The following is a 20,842-nucleotide window of genomic DNA, read 5'->3' on the forward strand; positions in this document are numbered from 1 at the left end:
AGCCATTTCACCGCCCCAAGCATGGTGCCACGCCGTGGGGGGTGCTCTGCCGCTCGCCGGTTCCGTGGCTCCAGTGGACCTCCCGCAGGTGTCCCTGCAGAAGGTCCGCTGGTCCCGCAGCTCCAGTAGACCTCCCACAGGCCCCGGAGCCGCGGGACCAGCGGACCCTCCACATGGACGCCTGCAGGAGGTCCACGGAGTCGCCTGCCGCCCTCCTGGCAACCGGCAGAGCGCCGCCCACGGCGTGCCGCCCCAAGCACGTGCTTGGCGCGCTGGGGCCTGGAGCTGGCCCTGGATAGATATGACTTGCTGTACTGGGGGCTTTTATGCTCAATGTAGATCATTACAATATCAATTAGATTGTTGTTTTTTAAAAAAACTGAATATTGTGTATCAATATAATAGACAGTATTAAATCTTATATTCAGATAGGCTGGACTCCAGTTCTCTTACTCACACTGAGTAAGTAGTACCTGAGTATCTGGCCCAACGTGAGCATGAAGTGATGTGAATATGCCTACCACAAGATAAGAGGGACTCTTTGGAAACATTTTGGGGCAACTCAGAAAAAGTGTTACATTTAAAATATATATTTAAGAGGAAGGAACTTCATATAGAAATGTTAGATTCAAATGTATCTCAGGTGCATTTGACAAATTTTCATTATCCCATTGACATTAATGGCAAAGTCCTATTGAAGTCAATGGGAACACGAGAGGCCCTGCAGTTCTGATGTTGTTCATAGGAAGGCACAGAACCTGTTATGAGAAAAGAAAATGAGATAGAGCCTGCCTGTCTATCTTGCTATGTTCCCTTGGGCAGTTTCTGCATCATGAGGAAGCTGAAAAGCAGCCAGATTTCCCCATCCAGGCCCTGCTAGCATAGGTGGTTAGCACTGATGTAAGGGCTGTGTGATGGGGTGTATCAGGCCCTTTGAGGCCCCCTGCTGGAGGCCTCTTGGTCCTACCACACCCTGCTCCAGGAAACAGTAGTAGTGGTGAGCCCTCCAAGCTGCATAGAGAGGCTGAGGGGAAGCAGACAACCAGAGAGAGGCTGCAGGGAGCAGCCAGTCAGAGCCCAGCAAGCTCATATAAAAGTTGCTGCTGACAGCAGATTGGGTGCTCCTGGCTAGATGCAGGAGTTACAGTATCTGGACAGAGCAGTTCCTGGCTGGAGTCTGAGAAGGAAGGTGCTTCTGCTGATGACTGGGACTCAAGCAAGACTTCAGTGCTCTCAAGTAAGGGTGAAGCTGACAGTGTTGGGGCTAAGAAGGGAAGTGGCCCAGGGAAATGCAGCAGCAAGTAGTTAAAGAGAAGCAGCTGATGGCTGCTACTTATAGAGTCCCTGGGTTGTGACCTGGAGTAGTGGGTGGGCCCCGACCACCTCCCCCACAGGCAGAGTGGCCTAAGCCCAGAGAAGGGAGCTTAACCAAGCCCAGAGAAGGGGTTAGAAGACCCTGAAGAGGGTCAGCATTTAATTGAACCATGTTAACTCAAAAGGGGATCAAACTGAACCAGTGACTCATCTGGAGAGCTGGGGTCTGGAAGGCTTCCTACAGAGCAAAAAGTCACCAGGGAGAGGCCCAGGGGCACTGCTCCATAATAGAGCAGGTACCATTGGAAGCTAGCTCAGAAGGGGCCAAGACTAATTAGGTACTGTGACCCTGTTAGAAGGACAGAGAACTGAGCCTGGAGACAGGGCTACAGACCACGATGTTACAGAGGGCACCATGAAAGCCCCTATTGGATCTGTAGCCCAGAAAGGGTCTGTTTTGTTTGTACACCTACCGACGGAGTGTGACGCAGCCAGAGGGCCAAATCACTGAAAACCTCCTTGAGAAGTTTAACTATCAACACAACAGGGGCCACCACAAGCAGAGCAAAGCTGAGAGAGTGCAGGTGCAGACACACCTGTCCAGTAGGGGCACTCACTTGAGGTGAGTGGTCTCATCACAGCCTGTGACTGAGATGTTCCTGGAAGGAGTGTGGCTAAAGGGTTCTGGACTGCCTTAAACTCTGCTTGGTCAAACTGGCTCCCCTACCAGCCCCAAGCTTGGGGAGCCACAAACAGTATCTCCAGGCCCAATGAACAATTAGCACAGTATAGGATTGAGGCCTTGCTCTCATTAGTACAAGTGTGCAAATAATTGGAGGGAAAAATCTTGCCTAAACATCCTGGGCCAAATTCCTTCCTGGAATTCTAGAAATCATAGATATGTTCAATAAGTCATCTAGTCCAGTTCCCTGCAGGTGTCTAGACCATCCCTGTCAGGTGTTTGTCTAATCTGTTCTTAAAAACCTCCAATGATGGAGATTCCACAACCTCCATAGATAACTTTTTCCAGTGCTTAACCCTCCTGACAGGAAGTTTTTCCTAATGTTCAACCTAAATCTCCCTTGCTGCAATTTTTAAGCCCATTACTACTTGTCTTTTCAGTGGTTAAGGAGTACAATTTATCACTCTTCCCTTTCTAACAACCTTTTACATACTTGAAGACTGTTGTTATGTCCCCATTTAGTCTTCTTCTCCAGACCACACCAACACATTTTTTTAAATCTTCCCTCATAGATCATGTTTTCTAGATGTTTAATAAATTTTGTTGCTCTCCTCTGGATTTTCTCCAATTTGCCCACATCTTTCCTGAAATGTGGCACCAAGAACTGGACACTGTGCTGAATAGAGTGGAAGAACTACTTCTCATGTCTTGCTTACAACACTCCTGCTACTACATCCCAGAAGATGGTGGTGGTTTTGTTTTGTTTTGTTGCCACGGTGTTACATTGACTCATATTTAGTTTATGATCCACAAGAGCCCCCAGATCTTTTTCTGTAGCGCTTCTCCTAGGCAGTCATCTTCCATTTCGTATTTGTGCAATTGATTATTCCTTCTTAATTGCAGTATTTTGCATTTGTCCTTTAATTCAGACCATTTCTCCAGTTTGTCAAGATTATTTTGAATTCTAATCCTGGCCTTCAATGTGCTTGCAATCCCTCCCGGTTTGGTATCATCTGCAAACTTTGTATGTGTATTCTCTCTGCCATTATCCAAATTATTTATGAAGATATTGAATAGAACTGAACCCAGGACAGATCTCTATGGGACCCCATGATATGCCCTTCCAGATCAATTTTGAACCATTGAAAACTACTCTCTGAATATGGTGTTCCAGCCAGTTACGCACCCACCTTACAGTGGGTTAGTCTAGGCTATCTTTCTCTAATTTGTTTACGAGAGGGTCATGTGAGACAGTATCAAAAGCCTTACTAAAGTCAAGATATGACCTCTACTGCTTCCCTCCTATCACAAGGCTTGTTACCCTGTCAAAGAAGGATATTAGGTTGGTTTGACATAATTTTAGCCTACCCCATTTACACTGATGTTCAGTATGTTAGCTGTTTAATCACTGCCAACTTTTTTGGTGAAAACCGAAACAAAAAAGGCATTCTTTTGTCTACGCTTGAAAGTTGCTGTGGATTAAGGTAGGGGTGAATTTAAAGTTCAGTAGCTAGAATAGAAAAATTTTAAATGGGATAACTTCATGGATGGACACTTATTCCAGAGTAAGTGTGTTCACACATGGAGTTATTCCTGAATAGTTTATTCCTGCATAACTCCATCCCACATCAGTCCCAATAGTGAAGATTCTACAAGCCAAATCGAGCTCTCATTTTACATTTGTGTAACCTTCCTGCCTTCAGATTAGGCCTTCACTGTGCAATCTCATGACGTTTCAATATGTTGGCATAGCTTGAATTGATTGGAGCTTAGTAAACAAATCTGCTGATGATGCTAAAAAGGAAACGAATCTAGCTCCACTCTTCGTTTTGGCTCTTCAGCCCTAATAGGCGTAAAAAATAATAAATGCTTATTGTTACTTAAGACACCAGATATGACTGACTACATACCAGGAGACAGTCTATTGAATACGATTGTGCCATTCTTATATGGTCACTTTTCAAAGTAGAACTGCTCTTTAAATATTTTCTGTCAGCTATTATTCTTCCTTTCATTTCTAAGTGTAATTCGCAGACTAAACCTGACTAATCTTATTCTAATTTATTGTCTGTTTACATCTTTCCCTGAATGGCACCCCTCTGAAAGGCTATTTCTTGAGAAAATTACAATGAGCTGTTTTCAACAGCACAGACAACATCAATTAATACCATATCCTGACACCAGAATATGTTTAATGTTTTCATTAAACATTGAGCAGTATGTGAGTCAGTAGTGGTCCCCAACTGCAGACTAAACTGGGTTACAAATGATTGCTGCAATCTCAACATGACATGCAGTAAATAGGGTACTTTTTAGATAACCTTGGTTACACAGTGTTATAAATCTGTTACAATGCAGTTGCGTCTCTCTCCATATCTTGATTCAACCATTTTCTTTCATTGCCTGGCCTCAGCAAAAATGCAATTTAATGGATCTTCTTCACAATTGCTGGGGCTCTACACAGTTGGGAAGGCTGAGGAGTGGGGAACCAAAATAAGCCTGGGATATTCGTTTTCTTCTGAGCGTATTGGTCACAGACCTTACGAGTTTTTTCAGGGACGGCACCTTGATTTCTTGTTTCTTTCTGACCTGTTGGGACTATGAGTTGAGAGATATTTTAGCTATCATGGAGGTTTGTAAGTGCTCATGAAGAGTGCCAGTTTGAGATTACTGAAAACTGAAATGTTTTAGACAGTAGTATTTTTGTTGCCTGTATCCTTTGCTGCCTCATCCCACCCACCACCTCTCTCCTTTTCTCTGGTATCCTAAATAAAGCCTAAATGAGCACCTCACAATCATATTTTTAAAAATGTATTTATTTTCACAACCCAATGAGGCAGGAAAGTGCAATCATCACCCATTTTACAGAAGGTGAACTGAGATACACAAAGATTAAATGACTTACTCAAGGTCACAGGAAGGCTGTAGTGGAACAGGGAATTGAACATAGCTCCTGAAGTTCTAATTTAGAATACTAACCACTGAGTGTCTGTCCACTCCGCTCTACTGTTGGTACAGCTTCACTCATTGGAGCACTAATATAGACCAGCCTGTAGCATTTTAACCACCATGTCACTAGATAAGTGGTTTAAATAGCAGCAGTTGGTCTGCTTTACTGACCTCACTAGTCATAGAATTCGCAGGACTGGAAGGGACCCAGAGAGGTCATCTAGTCCAGTCCCCTGCACTCATGGCAGGACTAAGTATTATTTATTGCCAGTACTGGTTGGAGAATATAACTGTGTTGTTTTCCTATGTTTGTTTTCCTTTTTGCATGGAGCTTTATGCATATAAGACTCCTTTCAGCTAACAAAGCGTTCAACAAACTTGATATGCAGGGATCCCTTCAGCACTGAAGTGCAACCAACACTGGTGTGGGAGGATGTAGCCTTTAAGTTGCATACAACCAAACTATGCAGTAGCTCAGAAGAGAGATGTAAGATCACTTTTTCCAATTGAAGCTACAGGGTGATTAGCTGGGGAGATAGAACATAATTCCCCAGTGAGAATTTGGCCAGAATTACATGATTAGTACTCCCTATTGCTGTAAATATTGCCATTAGCAATTAAAAGTCCAAATAATAAGAATCTTGTTTTTACATTCATCTGAAAGATGGACCCTCGCACAGCACAGAGTCCTATGACACTATGCTGGGGCATGGGATCAGCTAAATAATGCCTCAGTGGGAAGAGTGCCACCTAGTGAATCACCAAAACTACTGCCTGCCACAACTAGTTATTTCCTCAGCAGTTTCCCATTAAAGTCCTAACTAGGCCCTTCACTTTTTAGCTTATGAACTAACAAGATAGGAATCCCAGGTGATTTGGCTACCGATTAAATCAGGTGGTATTTGTGTAAGAGAAAATGTTTGTTTGTTTTTTCTCCTCGGCTTCAAAAAAGAACACTTAACCTGCTTCAAACTCTTAGGGATACTTACCTTGCCCTTGATTAAATAGGCTGATGTGTGGGGTCTGTGTTTTTACCATCCAGAATACATTTAATGGGTCAGATTTTCCATTGCTCTGTATGTGGTATAGTCAGTTTAAACCAATGCAGAGAGAGTGTAAATTGTTACCATTCTGACTCAAATGAACTTTACTTGCACTTTGTACCATGGCTACACAAGGCGCAGGGCAACTTGGGATCGAGCCCAACCTGTGTAACATTTAGCTGTTTTCTTAGGCCTTGGCTACACTGGCACTTTACAGCGCTGCAACTTTCTCGCTCAGGGGTGTGAAAAAAAAACACCCCCCTGAGCGCTGCAAGATACAGCGCTGTAAAGCGCCAGTGTAAACAGTGCCGCAGCGCTGGTGCAAGCTAATCCCCATGAGGAGGTGGAGTACCTGCAGCACTGGGAGAGCTCTCTCCCAGCACTGGCACTGTGACCACACTCACACTTCAAAGCGCTGCCGCTCGAGTGTAGCCAAGCCCTTAGGAAGGTGAGAGAGAGGAAGTAAAGCAAAGGAACAAAATACTTACTAGCAGGGAGGTGCAAACCCTAGAAGTCAGATGCCGAATGGCCATTTAAATTAGAGCTGTAGCTGGTTATCTCAGCCAGATTTAAAGGGACAGCTAGCAGGAGAAGGGCATGTTGAGAAAACTCCTATAAAAGAGTAAACCCAAACTTAAGAGATTAGCGATGACCAGACTGTCAAGGCAAAATAACTATGGGGGAAGTGACTGAATTTCTAAGGGACAAGCATTTGTATGAAAGACAAACTGAGTGGGTGCCTGTTATGTTTTGTGTCTCTGATTGGTATGTCCTCCTATAGTTTAGCTAAAAATTTATGTTTATATAGTAAAAAAAAATAGGGCTATCAAGCAATAAATTAATTGCAATTAATCATGAGATAAAAAACAGTAGTGATTAATTGCTGTTTTAATCACACTGTTAAGCAATAACAGAATATAATTTATTTAAATATTTTCTGGATGTTTTCTACATTTTCAAATATATTGATTTCAGTTATAACACAAAATATAAAGTGTACAGTGATCACTTTATATTTTTATTCCAAATATTTGCACTGTAGAAAAGATAAACAAAATAGTATTTTTCAATTCACCTCATCAAGTATTGTAGTGCAATCTCTTTATCATGAAAGTGCAACTCACAAGTGTAGAATTCTCTTATTACATAACTGCATTCAAAAATAAAACAATGTCAAACTTTAGAGCCTACAAGCCCACTCTGTCCTGCTTAAGAACATAAGAACCGTCATACTGGGTCAGACCAAAGATCTATCCAGCCCAGTATCCTGTCTTCCAACAGTGGCAAATGCCAGGTGCCCCAGAGGGAATGAATAGAACAGGTAATCATCAAATGATCCGTCCCCTTTTGCCCATTCCCAGCTTCTGGCAAACAGAGGCTAGGGACACCATCCCTGCCCATTCTGACTAATAGCCATTGATGGACCTATCCTCCATAAACTTATCTAGTACTTTTTTGAACCCTGTTATAGTCTTGGCCTTCACAACATCCTCTGACAAGGAGTTCCACAGGCTGACTGTGCGTTGTGTGAAGAAATACTTCCTTTTGTTTGTTTTAAACCTGCTGTCTATTAACTAGGGGTCACCAAATGAAATTATTGTTTACTTTCTTCACATTAGTCATGATTTTACAGACCTCTATCATATCCCCCTCTTAGTTGTCTTTTTTCAAAGCTGAAAGGTCCCAGTCTTATAAATCTTTCCCCATACGGCAGCCGTTCCAAACCCCTACTCATTTTTGTTGCCCTTTTCTGAACCTTTTCCAAGTTCAGTATCTTTTTTGAGATGGGGCAACATCTGCATGCAGTAGTGGAGATGTGGGCATATGATAGATTTATATAGAAGCAATATGATATTTTCTGTCTTATTATCTATCCCTTTCTTAATGATACCCAACATTCTCAGATTTTTTGACTGTTGCTGCACACTGAATGAATATTCTCAGAACTATCCACAATGACTCCAAGATCTTTCTTGAGTGGCAACAGCTAATTTAGACCCAATCATTTTATATGTATAATTGGGATTATGTTTTCCAATGTATATTAATTTGTATTTATCAAATGGGCCATCTTGATTATTACTACAAGTTTTTTTCTCTTGCTGATAATTGCTCATCTTAACTAATTAGCCTCTTAGAGTTGGTAGGGAAACGCCCACCTTTTCATGTTCTCTGTATGTGTTTATATATATCCTCTTACTATATGTTTCATTCTAAGCATCTGATGAAGTGGGCTGTAGCCCACGAAAGCTTACGCTCAATAAATTTGTTAGGCCTTGGCTACACTGGCACTTTACAGCGCTGCAACTTTCGCGCTCAGGGGTGTGAAAAACACCCCCCCCCCGAGCACTGCAAGATACAGCGCTGTAAAGCCTCGGTGTAAACAGTGCCGCAGCGCTGGGAGCACGGCTCCCAGTGCTGCAAGCTACACCCGTAAGGGATGTGGTTTACGTGCAGTGCTGGGAGAGCTCTCTCCCAGCGCTGGTGCTCCGACCACACTCAGGCCATGGCTACACTGGCACTTTACAGGGCTGCAACTTTCGCGCTCAGGGGTGTGAAAAAACACCCCCCTGAGCACTGCAAGATACAGCGCTGTAAAGCCTCAGTGTAATCAGTGCTGCAGCGCTGGGAGCACGGCTCCCAGCGCTGCAAGCTACACCCGTAAGGGATGTGGTTTACGTGCAGCGCTGGGAGAGCTCTCTCCCAGCGCTGGCGCTCTGACTACGCTCACACTTCAAAGCGCTGCAGCGACAGCGCTGCCGCGGCAGCGCTTTGAAATTTCAAGTGTAGCCATACCCTCACACTTCAAAGCGCTAAATTTCAAGTGTAGCCATACCCATAGTCTCTAAGGTGCCACAAGTACTCCTGTTAATTTATCAATACTGAATTTCATCTGCCATTTTGTTGCCCATTCACCCAGTTTTGAGAGATCCTTTTGTAGCTCTTCGCAGTCTGCCTGGGACTTAACTATCTTGAGTAGTTTTGTATTATCTGCAAATTTTGCCACCTCACTGTTTACCCTTTTTCCAAATTATCTATGACTATGTTAAATAGGACTGGGCCCAGTTCAGACCCCTGGGGGCAAGGCTGTACTTAGGCATAGGCAACATACGCAGCTGCATATGGCACCTGAAAATTTGGGGCACCACTGGGTCTTAGTGTCCACCCTACTGGCTTTCCTATCCCTGTTCTAACCCTTGCAGCAGGCTCCCACAGCCTGCTGCTGCAGCCTGGCGAGTCTTCCTCATCTATTAGTTAAAAGTGAGAGTCTTCCAGCCTGCCAGACCTATGAGCACAACACTGAAACTGTTAAAGAGCTATTCAAGGGGTAATGAATCCATTTAACAGGCATTTGCCAAACTCCAGGTATATACTGTCAGTTTCTGAATTTGCTGACAAAAACAGCTGTGCATTACTGTAATACAGGGGTAGGCAACCTATGGCATGCGTGCGGAAGGTGGCACGGGAGCTGATTTTCAGTGGCACTCACACTGCCTGGCTCCTGGCCACCGGTCCAGGGGGCTCTGCATTTTAATTTAATTTTCAATTAAGCTTCTTACACATTTTAAAAACCTTATTTACTTTACATACAACAATAGCTTAGTTATATATTATAGACTCATAGAAAGAGACCTTCTAAAAATGTTAAAATGTATTACTGGCACGTAAAACCTTAAATTAGAGTAAATAAATGAAGACTTGGCATACCACTTCTGAAAGGCTGTCGACTCCTGCTGTAATATTTACTCAGAACATGTCAGTCTACAGGACCTTAGTTTAAAATTTGCTTTAAAAATATTTCATTAGTGAGTTGGTGAAGATTATAAAATCACATCTCTAAAAAATCCTTGCACGGATTTTTAGATGCATGATCATCTTTAGCCTTAAATGCTTGGATCTTCAAACACACAGTTTTTAAAATAAATCCTTCAAAAGACTACCCTTATATAAAATACACATTTTAATTACTATAGTACAAAAAACTCGCTTCCAAAGTCTTCCTGTCCTTTCCATCCACTCTTTTCTCCCTTCACCCCCTCTCCTCCTACCCTCACACCCCCACTGAAGAGAGCCCTTAAAGGGACAAGACTCCTTTGCTTCCAGATAGCTGGACAAAGAGTTTCTCTTTTTTTACCTCTGACTATCTGATGAACTAGTTTTAAGAGAATCCTCCAGCAAAATCAATACTTTAGTAAGATATAAAATCCTTTGTTATGCCTAAAATCTTTGGAAACATTTTTTTAAAGTTGGTGAAATTTCATAAACATGTCTATTGTTATGGAGATCACACAAAGTAAATTAGTGTTCCCTTTTTCTAAAAGCAATGAACATTGTTATGAACATACTAAACCTCTGCGACTGATTAATTGAAAATAATGTCTTTGTTTCAGTGAGTTAAATATGTAGTAGTCTGGAATGATTACTTTATGAAGCTTAAGAGTACATTTAAAATATAAAATCATCTTAGAAATACTGATTAAGAAAATGTGAAACAGAAGAGCTGCATCAGGTATTCCATAATATTTAATCTTGTATTCAGCAAGACAGCTGACTCACCCTTACTACAAAGCTTTTGCAAATAAATGTCTGACAAACTTCAGGGCATATCAAAAAACCTGTGACAGCCATTTTTTATTCCCAGGCTTAGTGCTTTTAATTCGGTACCTTCTACCTATCCATTTTGCATGAGGGAAAAGGTATGGGAGGGTCTCTGACTGTGGGGAACTGTGACTCTCTGCCACCGTGAGGTGGGATGGGCATCTCGTTATCCTTTGCTGCCTCATCCCACCCCCAGCTCCCCCGCCGGGCTGCAAGCTGGGGTAAGGCATAGGGGCACCAGTTTAATAATACTGCATAGGGCCCCATAAATCCTAAGGACGGCCCTGCTTGGAAGACATCACTATTTATCTCTCTCCATTCTGAAAACTGACCATTTATTCTTACCCTTTGTTTCCTATCTTTTAACCAGTTACCAATCCATGAGAGAACTTTCTGTCTTATCCCATGACAGCTTACTTTCTTAAGTGCCTTCGGTGAGGGACCTTGTCAAAGGCTTTGTGAAAATCTAAGTATACTGTAGCCACTGGATCCCCTTTGTCCACATGCTTGTTGACCCCCTCAAAGAATTCTAGTAGATTGGTGAGGCATGAGTTCCCTTTACAAAAACCATGCTGACTCTTCCCCCAACAAATCATGTTCATCTATGTGTCTGACAATGTTATTCTTGTTTTTGACTTCTTGTTCAGTCAATCAGAAATAAGCATGGCACAGTACATGGTGTATTATCACCCCTACTTCTGTGCTATTGTTCTGGCTCATGGTGCCGGCCACTTGGTCAGTGGCTCAAGGCGGGCTCCATGCTGTCGCACGGGGCTGTATCTCGCAAGATCCAATGTCCCTCCTGCAGCCTTCTGGCCACTCCTGGCTCACCACAGATGCCATTTCAGATATTGGTTTAGTATGAGTGTGTGTGTGTGGGGGGTGTTTTTCAGGGGGAGCGCTGTCTTTCTAAGCAGAGCACTCAGGAGCCTGAACACTTTTTCAGCAAGCAGCAGCTGCTGTCAGCAACAGTCACTCCTGAGCCAGCAGCAGCTGCAGAGAGGCTCTCCCTGTTCCCCGACCATAGCTCAGCGGTGACTGGGTACATGGGCAGAGAAGGGGGACACCCAGACATCAGTTCTTTTGCCCCTGCTCTGCACAGCAGACAGAAGGCAGACTCCTGGTTCACACCAGCTTGGCCAGAGGTGGCTCCATGGGGTGAGAGGGCAGGGGGGGGAGCAGCAGTGGAGTAGGGCAGTGGGAGGAGGGGCACCCCGGCCCCAAGGCATGCAACGGCATCCCCCTGAGACGGTGCCCTGGGTGGTGGCCCACTTTCAAAGTCAGTCCTGTCCAGCAGGGAGGGGATGGTGCAGGTGGGTGAGGGGGTGGGACAGACTCCGTTCTTCCCCCGAAAGGTGTTTAACTGGCTGCCTCAAATCACCCACAGACTACAGGACAGGGTCACAATCCATTAGAGCAGTGGGGGGGCTGCTGCTAGAGTCACCCAAGGGATGGGGTCCTGTGGCAGCGGCTCCAAAGCTCCCTGTCCCTTCATGTCCTTGTGGCTGCTCGCGATTACTCTTATCCTTCTCCTCACGTAAAGGAAATCAATAGATTTTCATGGGAAGTAGGGGGCATGAGGCACTTCGGTAATCTGTGCATGTGGCCTGGATGTTATGGAGTCTCCTCTCCCTGGCCGCCTCCTGCTCATTACCACGGCTGGTGCCTCCCTCCCCACCTCGCCGCTGCCAAGTCCCATCTCCAGAGATGTGTGATTAACACTTGTTAAAAAAAAAATGTATTGGTTTATTTTAAGTTAATCGCAAGCATTAACTGTGATTAACTGACAGCCCTAATAACAATTCTACATTTGTAAATTGCACTTTCAGGATAGAGATTGCACTACAGTACTTGTATGAGGTGAACTGAAAAATACTATTTATTTTATTTACCTTTTTTACAATGCAAATATTTGTAATAAAAAATGCTGTGTATATTTGAAACTGTAGAAAAACATCCAAAATATTTATAATAAATGTACATTGGTATTCTATTATTAACAGTGTGATTAAAACTGTGATTAATCACGATTATTATTAATCTAGTTAATTTGTCTTCAATTAGTTGCTTGCGTTAACTATGATTAATTGACAGCCCTATAAAAAAAATCCTTTTTAGTCTGTTTTACCATCATGTCATCCTACTACCCTTCTCGTCATCCCTCCCAGGGGAGTGAATGAGGAGCATCAACAGCTTGCTTTCCTGTGGCACTGCTTTCAGCTTTGGAGTCACAGAGCCAGATTCTAATCTCAGGCGGGTTTGCATTAGCTCTGATCTTAATAAAATAAATACTACTACAAATAATTCATAGGCATTATTTATATTGTGGTAGCACCTAAAGGCCCCTCTGCTACATTAGACACTGTACAAACACATAACAAAAAGACAGCCCCTGTCCCAAAGAGCTTACAGTTTGCTTTCTTACCATGAAAGACCCATCAGTAAGCACAAGGTCTGCACAAGGGCAGCAACAGATTTTGTGTAGCACTACGTATCATATATCTAAGATTAGAATCTGGCCCATGTGCTGTCTTCAGCAATGCAGATTAAATTAACTGCACATGGGGAAACAGTCCAGACCACGCAGATTAAAACAAATAGTGCCACCTTCAAAAAGATCCTCCCTGAAAGGAAAGAGACCTCATAATCTTTATATTTAAAACGTCTACCCTTTCAGCACATTTGGTGTGAACTACTCTCGAGAAATAGCTTTCTAGGGATAAATGTTAACATATCGGTACATTGCTTTTATCCCTTCTATCATTGTTTTACTTATGGCTTAAGCCTGTCCAAATTCAATAAAGAAAATTACCTAGTGCTACCAAGACTACTAAGTACATTGTTGACATTCAAATTTTTTGATTACATTTATTACACTGTTCTGCCCAAAAGCATCAAGACATTATCCTGGAAACCTCTCCCCATTCTGGAACTAAGTGTTGATGCCCCTTAAGGAAACTGGTCATCACATAATAACCCTACTAAGTAGACAACTCAAACTAAATCCTAAAAGGTGGTGAGCACCCTCAATACCCAGCACCTCCCAGGATAGACCGTCTATCTACTCCTCATTTCTTTCAGAAAGACTCTCTGGAGGGAAGACTCATGAGTCTCTTCAAAATGCACATTGTCCTCAAACTAGACAAATACGAATGGTTGCACTTGTGTTCCATGTCTCTCTTGTCTATAGAGGACTTTCATGAACAAATTCCTTTCACACTGAACGCTGCACTTATTTATTCTGCTGTTACATACAGTGCAGTGGCTTCCGTACATAGCGAAGAAAACAGTGCCTACACAAGCCGAAAATGATTATATATGCTGGAGCTGTAATGCAAAAACTAATTCATCCTCAAGTCTATTGGAATGTGTTCACTCATATTCAAATGGCAGCTGTACCCATTGAGACAGAGAGGGCTGAGTTTTGAATTATATGAGGAGTACCATTTGAGAAGGACTAGTTAGTCTAGGAGATCAGGAAGCTCATCTACAATAGGTCCTTTGGATAAGCAGTTGTATCACACACTTTTTATTCCTTCTAATATCTGTTTAATGCCTTTAAAAGCTATTCCCAAAGGCTCAGTTGTGCCATTTACACAGAGTCTATTATTAAGGGGGAGTGCATCATGGTACTGCCCCGGTTATAACTCAGAGGAATTCTGCCTTGATAAGCATATATCCACACCTGCTCTATGGACCAGTGAGTTTGGGGGAGGAGGATGGGGCCAAGATCCTGCCTCCTCCCTGCACCTCTGTGGGAGTAAATAGGGAGCAATCCCAGCACTCCTCAGCAAGGACTGCAATTGTGCCTGACCACACAAGGAGGGAAAGTCCGGTGCCCTCCCAAGAAAGGAGGAGGCTGAATCTGACTCAAAGGAACTGTTGTATGTAATGGGTTTTTGTTTGTTTGCTTTTTAAATATCTGAGTTTCTTTATTAACCTGAGTATAACATAACATGTACACAGTATAAAAATGACCATAGAGCTTGAGAGGTACAGCACAGATACATGATCTATACACAGGAGTGGGTGGTAATATATTAAGTATTTTGTTGTTTGGAAAAAAGTTCTGATCTGTAAAATTTTTTATTTTAATCCCGTTCCACTGAAATTATACAAAGTACCTTCAATACTTAAAAGTGACTGGAGGGAGGCAGGAGCTGAAATTATGCTGGTCCTAGGATATTACCTTTTATTAGACCAACTTCTGCTGGTGAGAGAGACAAACTTTCAAACTTACACACTACTCTCCCAGACCTGAAGAGCTCTGTGTAAGTGTAACCCACACACCTTTGAGGTGTGGTGTTCTGTCCCATTTAGTGGCACTGAGACCACCTAGGGGGAGAGAGAGAGATTGATGAGCTTGCTGTACAGCCTTAGCTACCAGCCATATGGCTTTTGGATCACGCATTTAGCTCCCGAGGTCCCAGGTTCGATCCCACCTGCCAACGACTGGGTCTGTCGCTGTTACATAAGATCAAAAGCTTGTCTCTCTTGCCAAAAGAAGATGGTCCAATAAAAAGATATTACCTCCCCAAAGGAAGGGGTCTTGTAATAGATCTGCTGGGGAAATGTTTTTGTTTTTTTTTTCTCCCCTGCAAAAAAGTGAATGATTTTTTTCATTGTTTGTTTCAGATTGTCAGGTATTCAGGTATGGTTTGGTTTTTTTGTTGCTGAAACCCCTCCCCCCCCACACACACACCTCAAAACCCTCAAAAATCTGATGTATGTTTGTTTGTTGGCATCCCAAACTGACAAGTTTTCTGTTAAAACTGCAAATTTTGTGGACGGGACTGTTTTTTCAATGAAAACCTGCAAGATTTAATTCAAACCCCACTTTTTCACAAAACATTACATTCTCAATTAAGTTTGAATGAAAATAAGTACTTGAAAAAAATTCAACTAGCTCTGTCTGATGGCCTCCCTTTGTCATTCAGGCTGGGTCAGGTTCTGCCAGCCTCACGCACAGAGAGTAGGACCTTAAGCTGTGAAAAGTCCAATGGAAATGAGCAGGGTTCATGGGCTAAGGTGCTGATCAACGTGTGTAATGGTGGCACCATCTATGCCCTCAGAGTAAACAAATGGCAGTTGAATTATGTTAGTGTGTGATTTGCTGTTAGCACGCGTTCACGCCCATCTCCCCAAATAGTGACATGCCTTTCTGTTCTCATCCAAGTGTCTTCTGGTCAGTGAGGAGCTCTCTTTGGAGCAAATCCTGCCTGGCCCTTATGCAGGAAAACAGTAAAAGAATGGGGAATGCGTGTCCCCTGTAAGGATCAGAGAGAATTCCAGTGCCTGCACTTCAGGGAGTAAAGGGGGCTACTCCATCCTGAATCCCCAGGAATGCACTGTGCCATGCTCCACTCCCGCTGCAACAATGCACTGGCTCACAATGCTAGCTGGCTACACAAGGAGAATTAAGCTGCACCTCCTCAAGGGGTTTGGGAGTAGGCATACAGTCTCTGCCCAGCTAGGAGCTCTGGCAGGTATTCTGTGACCCTGAGGCAGAATTGCTTTCTGGTATTTGGGGCAGTGCAGCTCTGCAGCATCATTTACTATAGGCTACACCTACAAGACACAATTAACCCTATGCATGTTGTCCTTATCAGCACCCCTCATTCACACTGCACAAGTAACGCAATCTTTAGTCTCACATTCACTTGTGAGACTAAGGGTCTGCAGGATTGGGCCCCTATGGTTTGATACTGCTCAAAATAACATCAATCAGAAAATTCAACATTGGACCCCACTATCCTTGTTTCCAAAGAATACAGTCTAAGGGCTCTCACGGTGTCAGTTTCCCCTTAACTAATGAGGAGTGTTGTGGTAATTGAGCCTACATATTTACCCTAATTGTGAACTCAACTGTAAAAAGTGAGTGAAAGCTCATCAAATGTCACAATAACCAATAACAATAAATATTGATGGGAAAAAGATGCAAAAGGAAGCCACAAGGACTAGTCTAAACAAAAAGGCCTACTGATATAATTTACGGGTTGTGTTAAGATCATGCCTGAAAACAAGAAAAGCATGGGACTGAAAATCAATAGATCAAAATTTGTGTGTCATAAATTAGGCCTAATTGGTGGCCAAAATAATGAGGGGATGGGCTATTCCACTCATCGCCCCCTTTTGGGGTCTTTAAACAGAGACTTTGGGGTGAAAATTAGCAGAGTGGAAATGAACATGACAGTTGCTAGCTGAGAGAGGGCTGAATTTCAGCATCATGGCTGTCACTCCCACCGTTTCCTGGGACCCTAGACTTCCTTCGTCCTAATCCGTCCTGACCAGAGCAGGCCAGAGGGAGGGACTCAGATGACATCACCACCTCCATTGTCTCCAGGTGAATACCAAACACCACCTGGCATGTGAGACTTCCGTCTCTCCCCCATCTTCCTCCCCCCACGTGTCCTTTTCCTTCCCCCTACCTGAATTCTTCTCTTTCTTATTCCTCTCCTTTTTCCCTATGTGACTGTCCAATAAGAGACTGTCTTAGCCAACCAGGACTGCTTATTTTGCAACACTGCAGTAAGCCTGTCACCAGAATGGCAGTCAATGCAATGCTCTAGAAAGCCCGATGCTGGTACAAGTTTGCCAGGTCTCGGAGTCACTGATGAGACTCTGTGCTGTATTTATGTTCTTCCAGCAGTGAGGTTTCAAGTGAGAGTCCACACCAGAGACAGCTGCATTTTCTGCCTTTGCTGTTCTCTCCTCTCTTGTGTGTGTTTGTCTTGTTTTGTCTTCTAGGAAACGAGAACTGACTTCATCAACAACAGCTGCTCCAGCCTATCTCCATTAACTTCCTCTCTTCTCCCCAAAGAGGACAGTTATTACCATCTTTAACAACACCTTTTAATACCATCTAAAAGGCTGTCAGAGGATGGAGGGACATGCTTGTTTCTTGACCCTTCAGATCATATTATGTGACCCTGCCCAAGGGAAGGTATGGGTTAGCAAGACAGGCAATAGGCAGTGACACCAGTGCAAAAATCCTTCACGTGGACTAGCCCTTAGAGTAAAAATATCAAAGAGGAGGAAGTATGGGTGGTTCCAAGCCATGATTCATTTCAGTCCATTACAGCCTGGAAATCTAAGACCATAGCCAATTTGAATTTAAAAAGTGAAGTCATAAGGGATTAGTATGAAACAGCTCCAGTCCTGCATTGATCCATCACTCCATAAATTTTGGTTCTTGAGTCTCTGAACTGGGAAGATTACCCCCATACATCCCTACATTTCAGTCATATCTTTTTTCACAATAAAATGACCAATACTATGTACAGTATGCTAGAACTCTGCAGTCGTCAAAATGTGGCTCTACTAGTAGTACATTCTACCATGTTACTATGATTTCCTCTGAATTCTGTTTAATCTGATTTATTATGCATGATATCTTTTATATGCTTTTATAACTGTTAAGTTCTCTCGAAAATGTTTAGCTTTTTAACCAAACTCCTCCCATCTCTCTCTCTCTCTCCTGCCTATTGTTTAGCAATGCAAGGATAGTGAGAATTCACTTTCCCTGCTTTCTGTCCCAGGCTTCATCATCTCACATTAAACATGCTATATCGATGATACTGCAACACCTCCTGGCCTTTACTTGGGAAGAAACTGATTTGGGAGCATGTACTTTTCTGCAGATGCATCAACTTATATTTTTTCTATACTGTACTGTCTAAGCCTGATCCTGACTCAGTGGGAATTTTGCCATGCATTTTCAATGGCAACAACTCCTGTCATAGCCACACACAAATAATGCGGGATGTAATGCCAATGGCAACCTTAACCTCCAGAGCTCCAGAATATATAGTACAGTAACAAATCTAGCTCTGCACTACAGAACTTACATTTGACAGGATAGTTAAAGAATAGAAACCAACATGTGCCTGTTCTGACTCTGCATCTTTTCCATTCTGAAAAGAGCCAATTCATGGACACAGTCCATCACCTGGGCTCAGTGAAAGAGTCTATCCCTCTGCCTGAAAACAAAACAATTTCTCTGAATTGAAAAAAGTATGTTTTTATTTTTAAGTATTTGAATGTGTCAAGAAAAGGCCAACAAGGACAAAAATAGTACGTTACTCCATCACATCATGTTTGAAAACAATAAAGCCATAAAGGAAAACACACAAAACAAGCCACAAATTAGATGTCATTGATTACTACCCTTTCTTTTATGGCACAAAAAAGACAAAATATCCAGTATTCTCTTTCTAACTACAGTAACTCATCCTGATGCAGAGGGGACAGAAGGGGTTTTCCTACAATTAAGTCAGGCTTTCAAATCCTGTTTTGAAAGCTCTGTTAACATTACTAATATGTTGTTCATCGTTGATCCCACCAGTCAATATCAGGTGCAATATATGGTGATGGGAGGCCTGAGAGAAATGGATAGATTCTGAGATAAATAGTACATATCTATCTGTATAGGCACCTTTGACTGAGTGTGATATGCTGATCCAGGACTGAAATCAGATAACTCAGATCATGAAGAAAGCACATTACACTGGCTCAGTAGAATGCAGAAAAATCCCCCAACTCCTGTGCAGCAAGCTAGAACTCCAATCAACTGCAAAGATTTTTTTTCCTTCTTAATTAAGGACCAGATCCTGATTTCAGTGGAGTCAAAGGCAACGTTCCCATTGACTTCAGGGGAAGCAGATTCAAACTCTGCAACTGTTTTCTTCTCTTGCTGAAAAAGCATGAATCATTTTCGTTTAGTGACCTTTATGCAGCAGTTGTGGGTATCACATTGCATTAAAAGCCCAAGCAGGGAAAATGTACAGCAAACGACTTAAGAAAAACTATAATCTGAAACAGCAAAAAGTATGTTAATTCCCCACCCACCCAACCACCAACACATGCAACTATCAGTTTCAGTAGGGTACTGTGAGAAAACTAATGATGCATAAATCAGTAATGAAAAAGTGAGAATGATCGCTTCAGAAATTACACAGCATTGCCATTAGCCCGATCCACAACACTTGCTTTTACTGAACTGAGAACTATCCACTATACACCACTCTCCAGAGGTAAGCTGCATACACCCTTAACGGGGTTATATTATAATTATTGTACGCCTGAAACCGATCCACAATGAACCCAACTAATTTTTTCAGGAGGTGCAGAGAAAGTTCTGCGGCAAACAAATCCCAGCACCCAAAGGGACTGACTCCTAGCCCTTGTCCCGACCCCTCAACATAGCAGCATCCCCACACCCAGAGCTGCAAACATCTGAACCTATCACACTTCTTTTGCAACTGACCGATCCTTACCTCGCCAAGCTGCCTCTCTGGGAAGTGACCATGGTGGGAGGGGAAGTCAAGCAATGAACCAAAGCAGATTCTCTCCTGTCCCTTTGGAAAGTGAAAGGTTCAGCTCTGGAGCAGCCTCAGAGGTTGCCCAGCTGGCGAATCTCTCCACCACTTTGGGAGGAAAACGCCTCCTAGCCCCATGCCCCGAGCAGAGCAAGCCCAGGGAGGTGCGGCTCAGGCAGGCGCACGGGGGGATGTTTCCGGAGGCTGGTATAAACTGGGACCATTTGAATAAATGAGGTTTTAAGTGGGGTGGGGGGCGGGAGGGCCCATGCCTCGCTGACCCTGCACAGAGCAAACTCCTTCTTCATCAGAAGAGCGAGTCTGCCTGGAAATCAACCGCCGGGGCACTGCCAGCCCCACCCCTCTCCCCAGCGCTCATCAACTGAAGGAGACTCAGCAGCTCCTGATGATCCGGTTCTAAAGTCCCGAGAATCGGCTCCACCGCTGGAGGCCGGGACTGACCTGAGGCATGGGCAGCGCTGGGACAGCACCACCATTGCAGCGCCGCTCAGCTCCCGCTGCCAGCCGCACCACATGGGTCACTCCGGAGAGCCCCGCGTCCCCCATGCAACCCCCGTTACTCGTGCGGATCGCCAGGTGGGCCTGGGGGAGAGCCCAGCCCGGGTGGGGGGCAGCTCACTGACCTGCTCTGGGAAATGGCCCGAGCTCCCCAGTCTGGCTCCAGCGAGTGGGACCCGAGCGAGCGCGCGGCTGCCCCCGGCCGTTCTACTTCACACAGCCGCGCGCCAGCCAGGGAGAGCGCAGCTCCCCTGTCCTGGGCGGGGCCGGGCGCCAGGCAGCCAATCAGCGCTCCCGCCACCTTCCTACTGCTGCTGTAATGACAGCGGCTCTCTACAGCCAGGCTGCTGCACGGTGCCTAGGGACTGGGTGTGTGTATCCCCCACCCAGCATACCCACCCCCCCGTTCCGTGTGCATC

The 20,842-nt window shown here is 43.9% G+C and overlaps 1 protein-coding gene across 1 annotated transcript in view; it reads right to left on the minus strand.

The window, feature by feature from the left end:
• The window catches only part of SERTM1 (serine rich and transmembrane domain containing 1), a 29,263-nt gene extending 8,638 nt beyond the window's left edge, over window positions 1–20,625 (minus strand). Inside the window, exon 1 of the mRNA XM_050937357.1 lies at window positions 20,549–20,625. The gene's annotated coding sequence lies outside the window, so the exon portion shown is untranslated. The remainder of the gene's footprint in view (window positions 1–20,548) is intronic.
• Between the last annotated feature and the right edge of the window lie 217 nt (window positions 20,626–20,842).

This window comes from Gopherus flavomarginatus, chromosome 1 (genome assembly GCF_025201925.1).
Source record: "Gopherus flavomarginatus isolate rGopFla2 chromosome 1, rGopFla2.mat.asm, whole genome shotgun sequence".
In the NCBI taxonomy this organism is placed as follows: domain Eukaryota; kingdom Metazoa; phylum Chordata; order Testudines; family Testudinidae; genus Gopherus; species Gopherus flavomarginatus.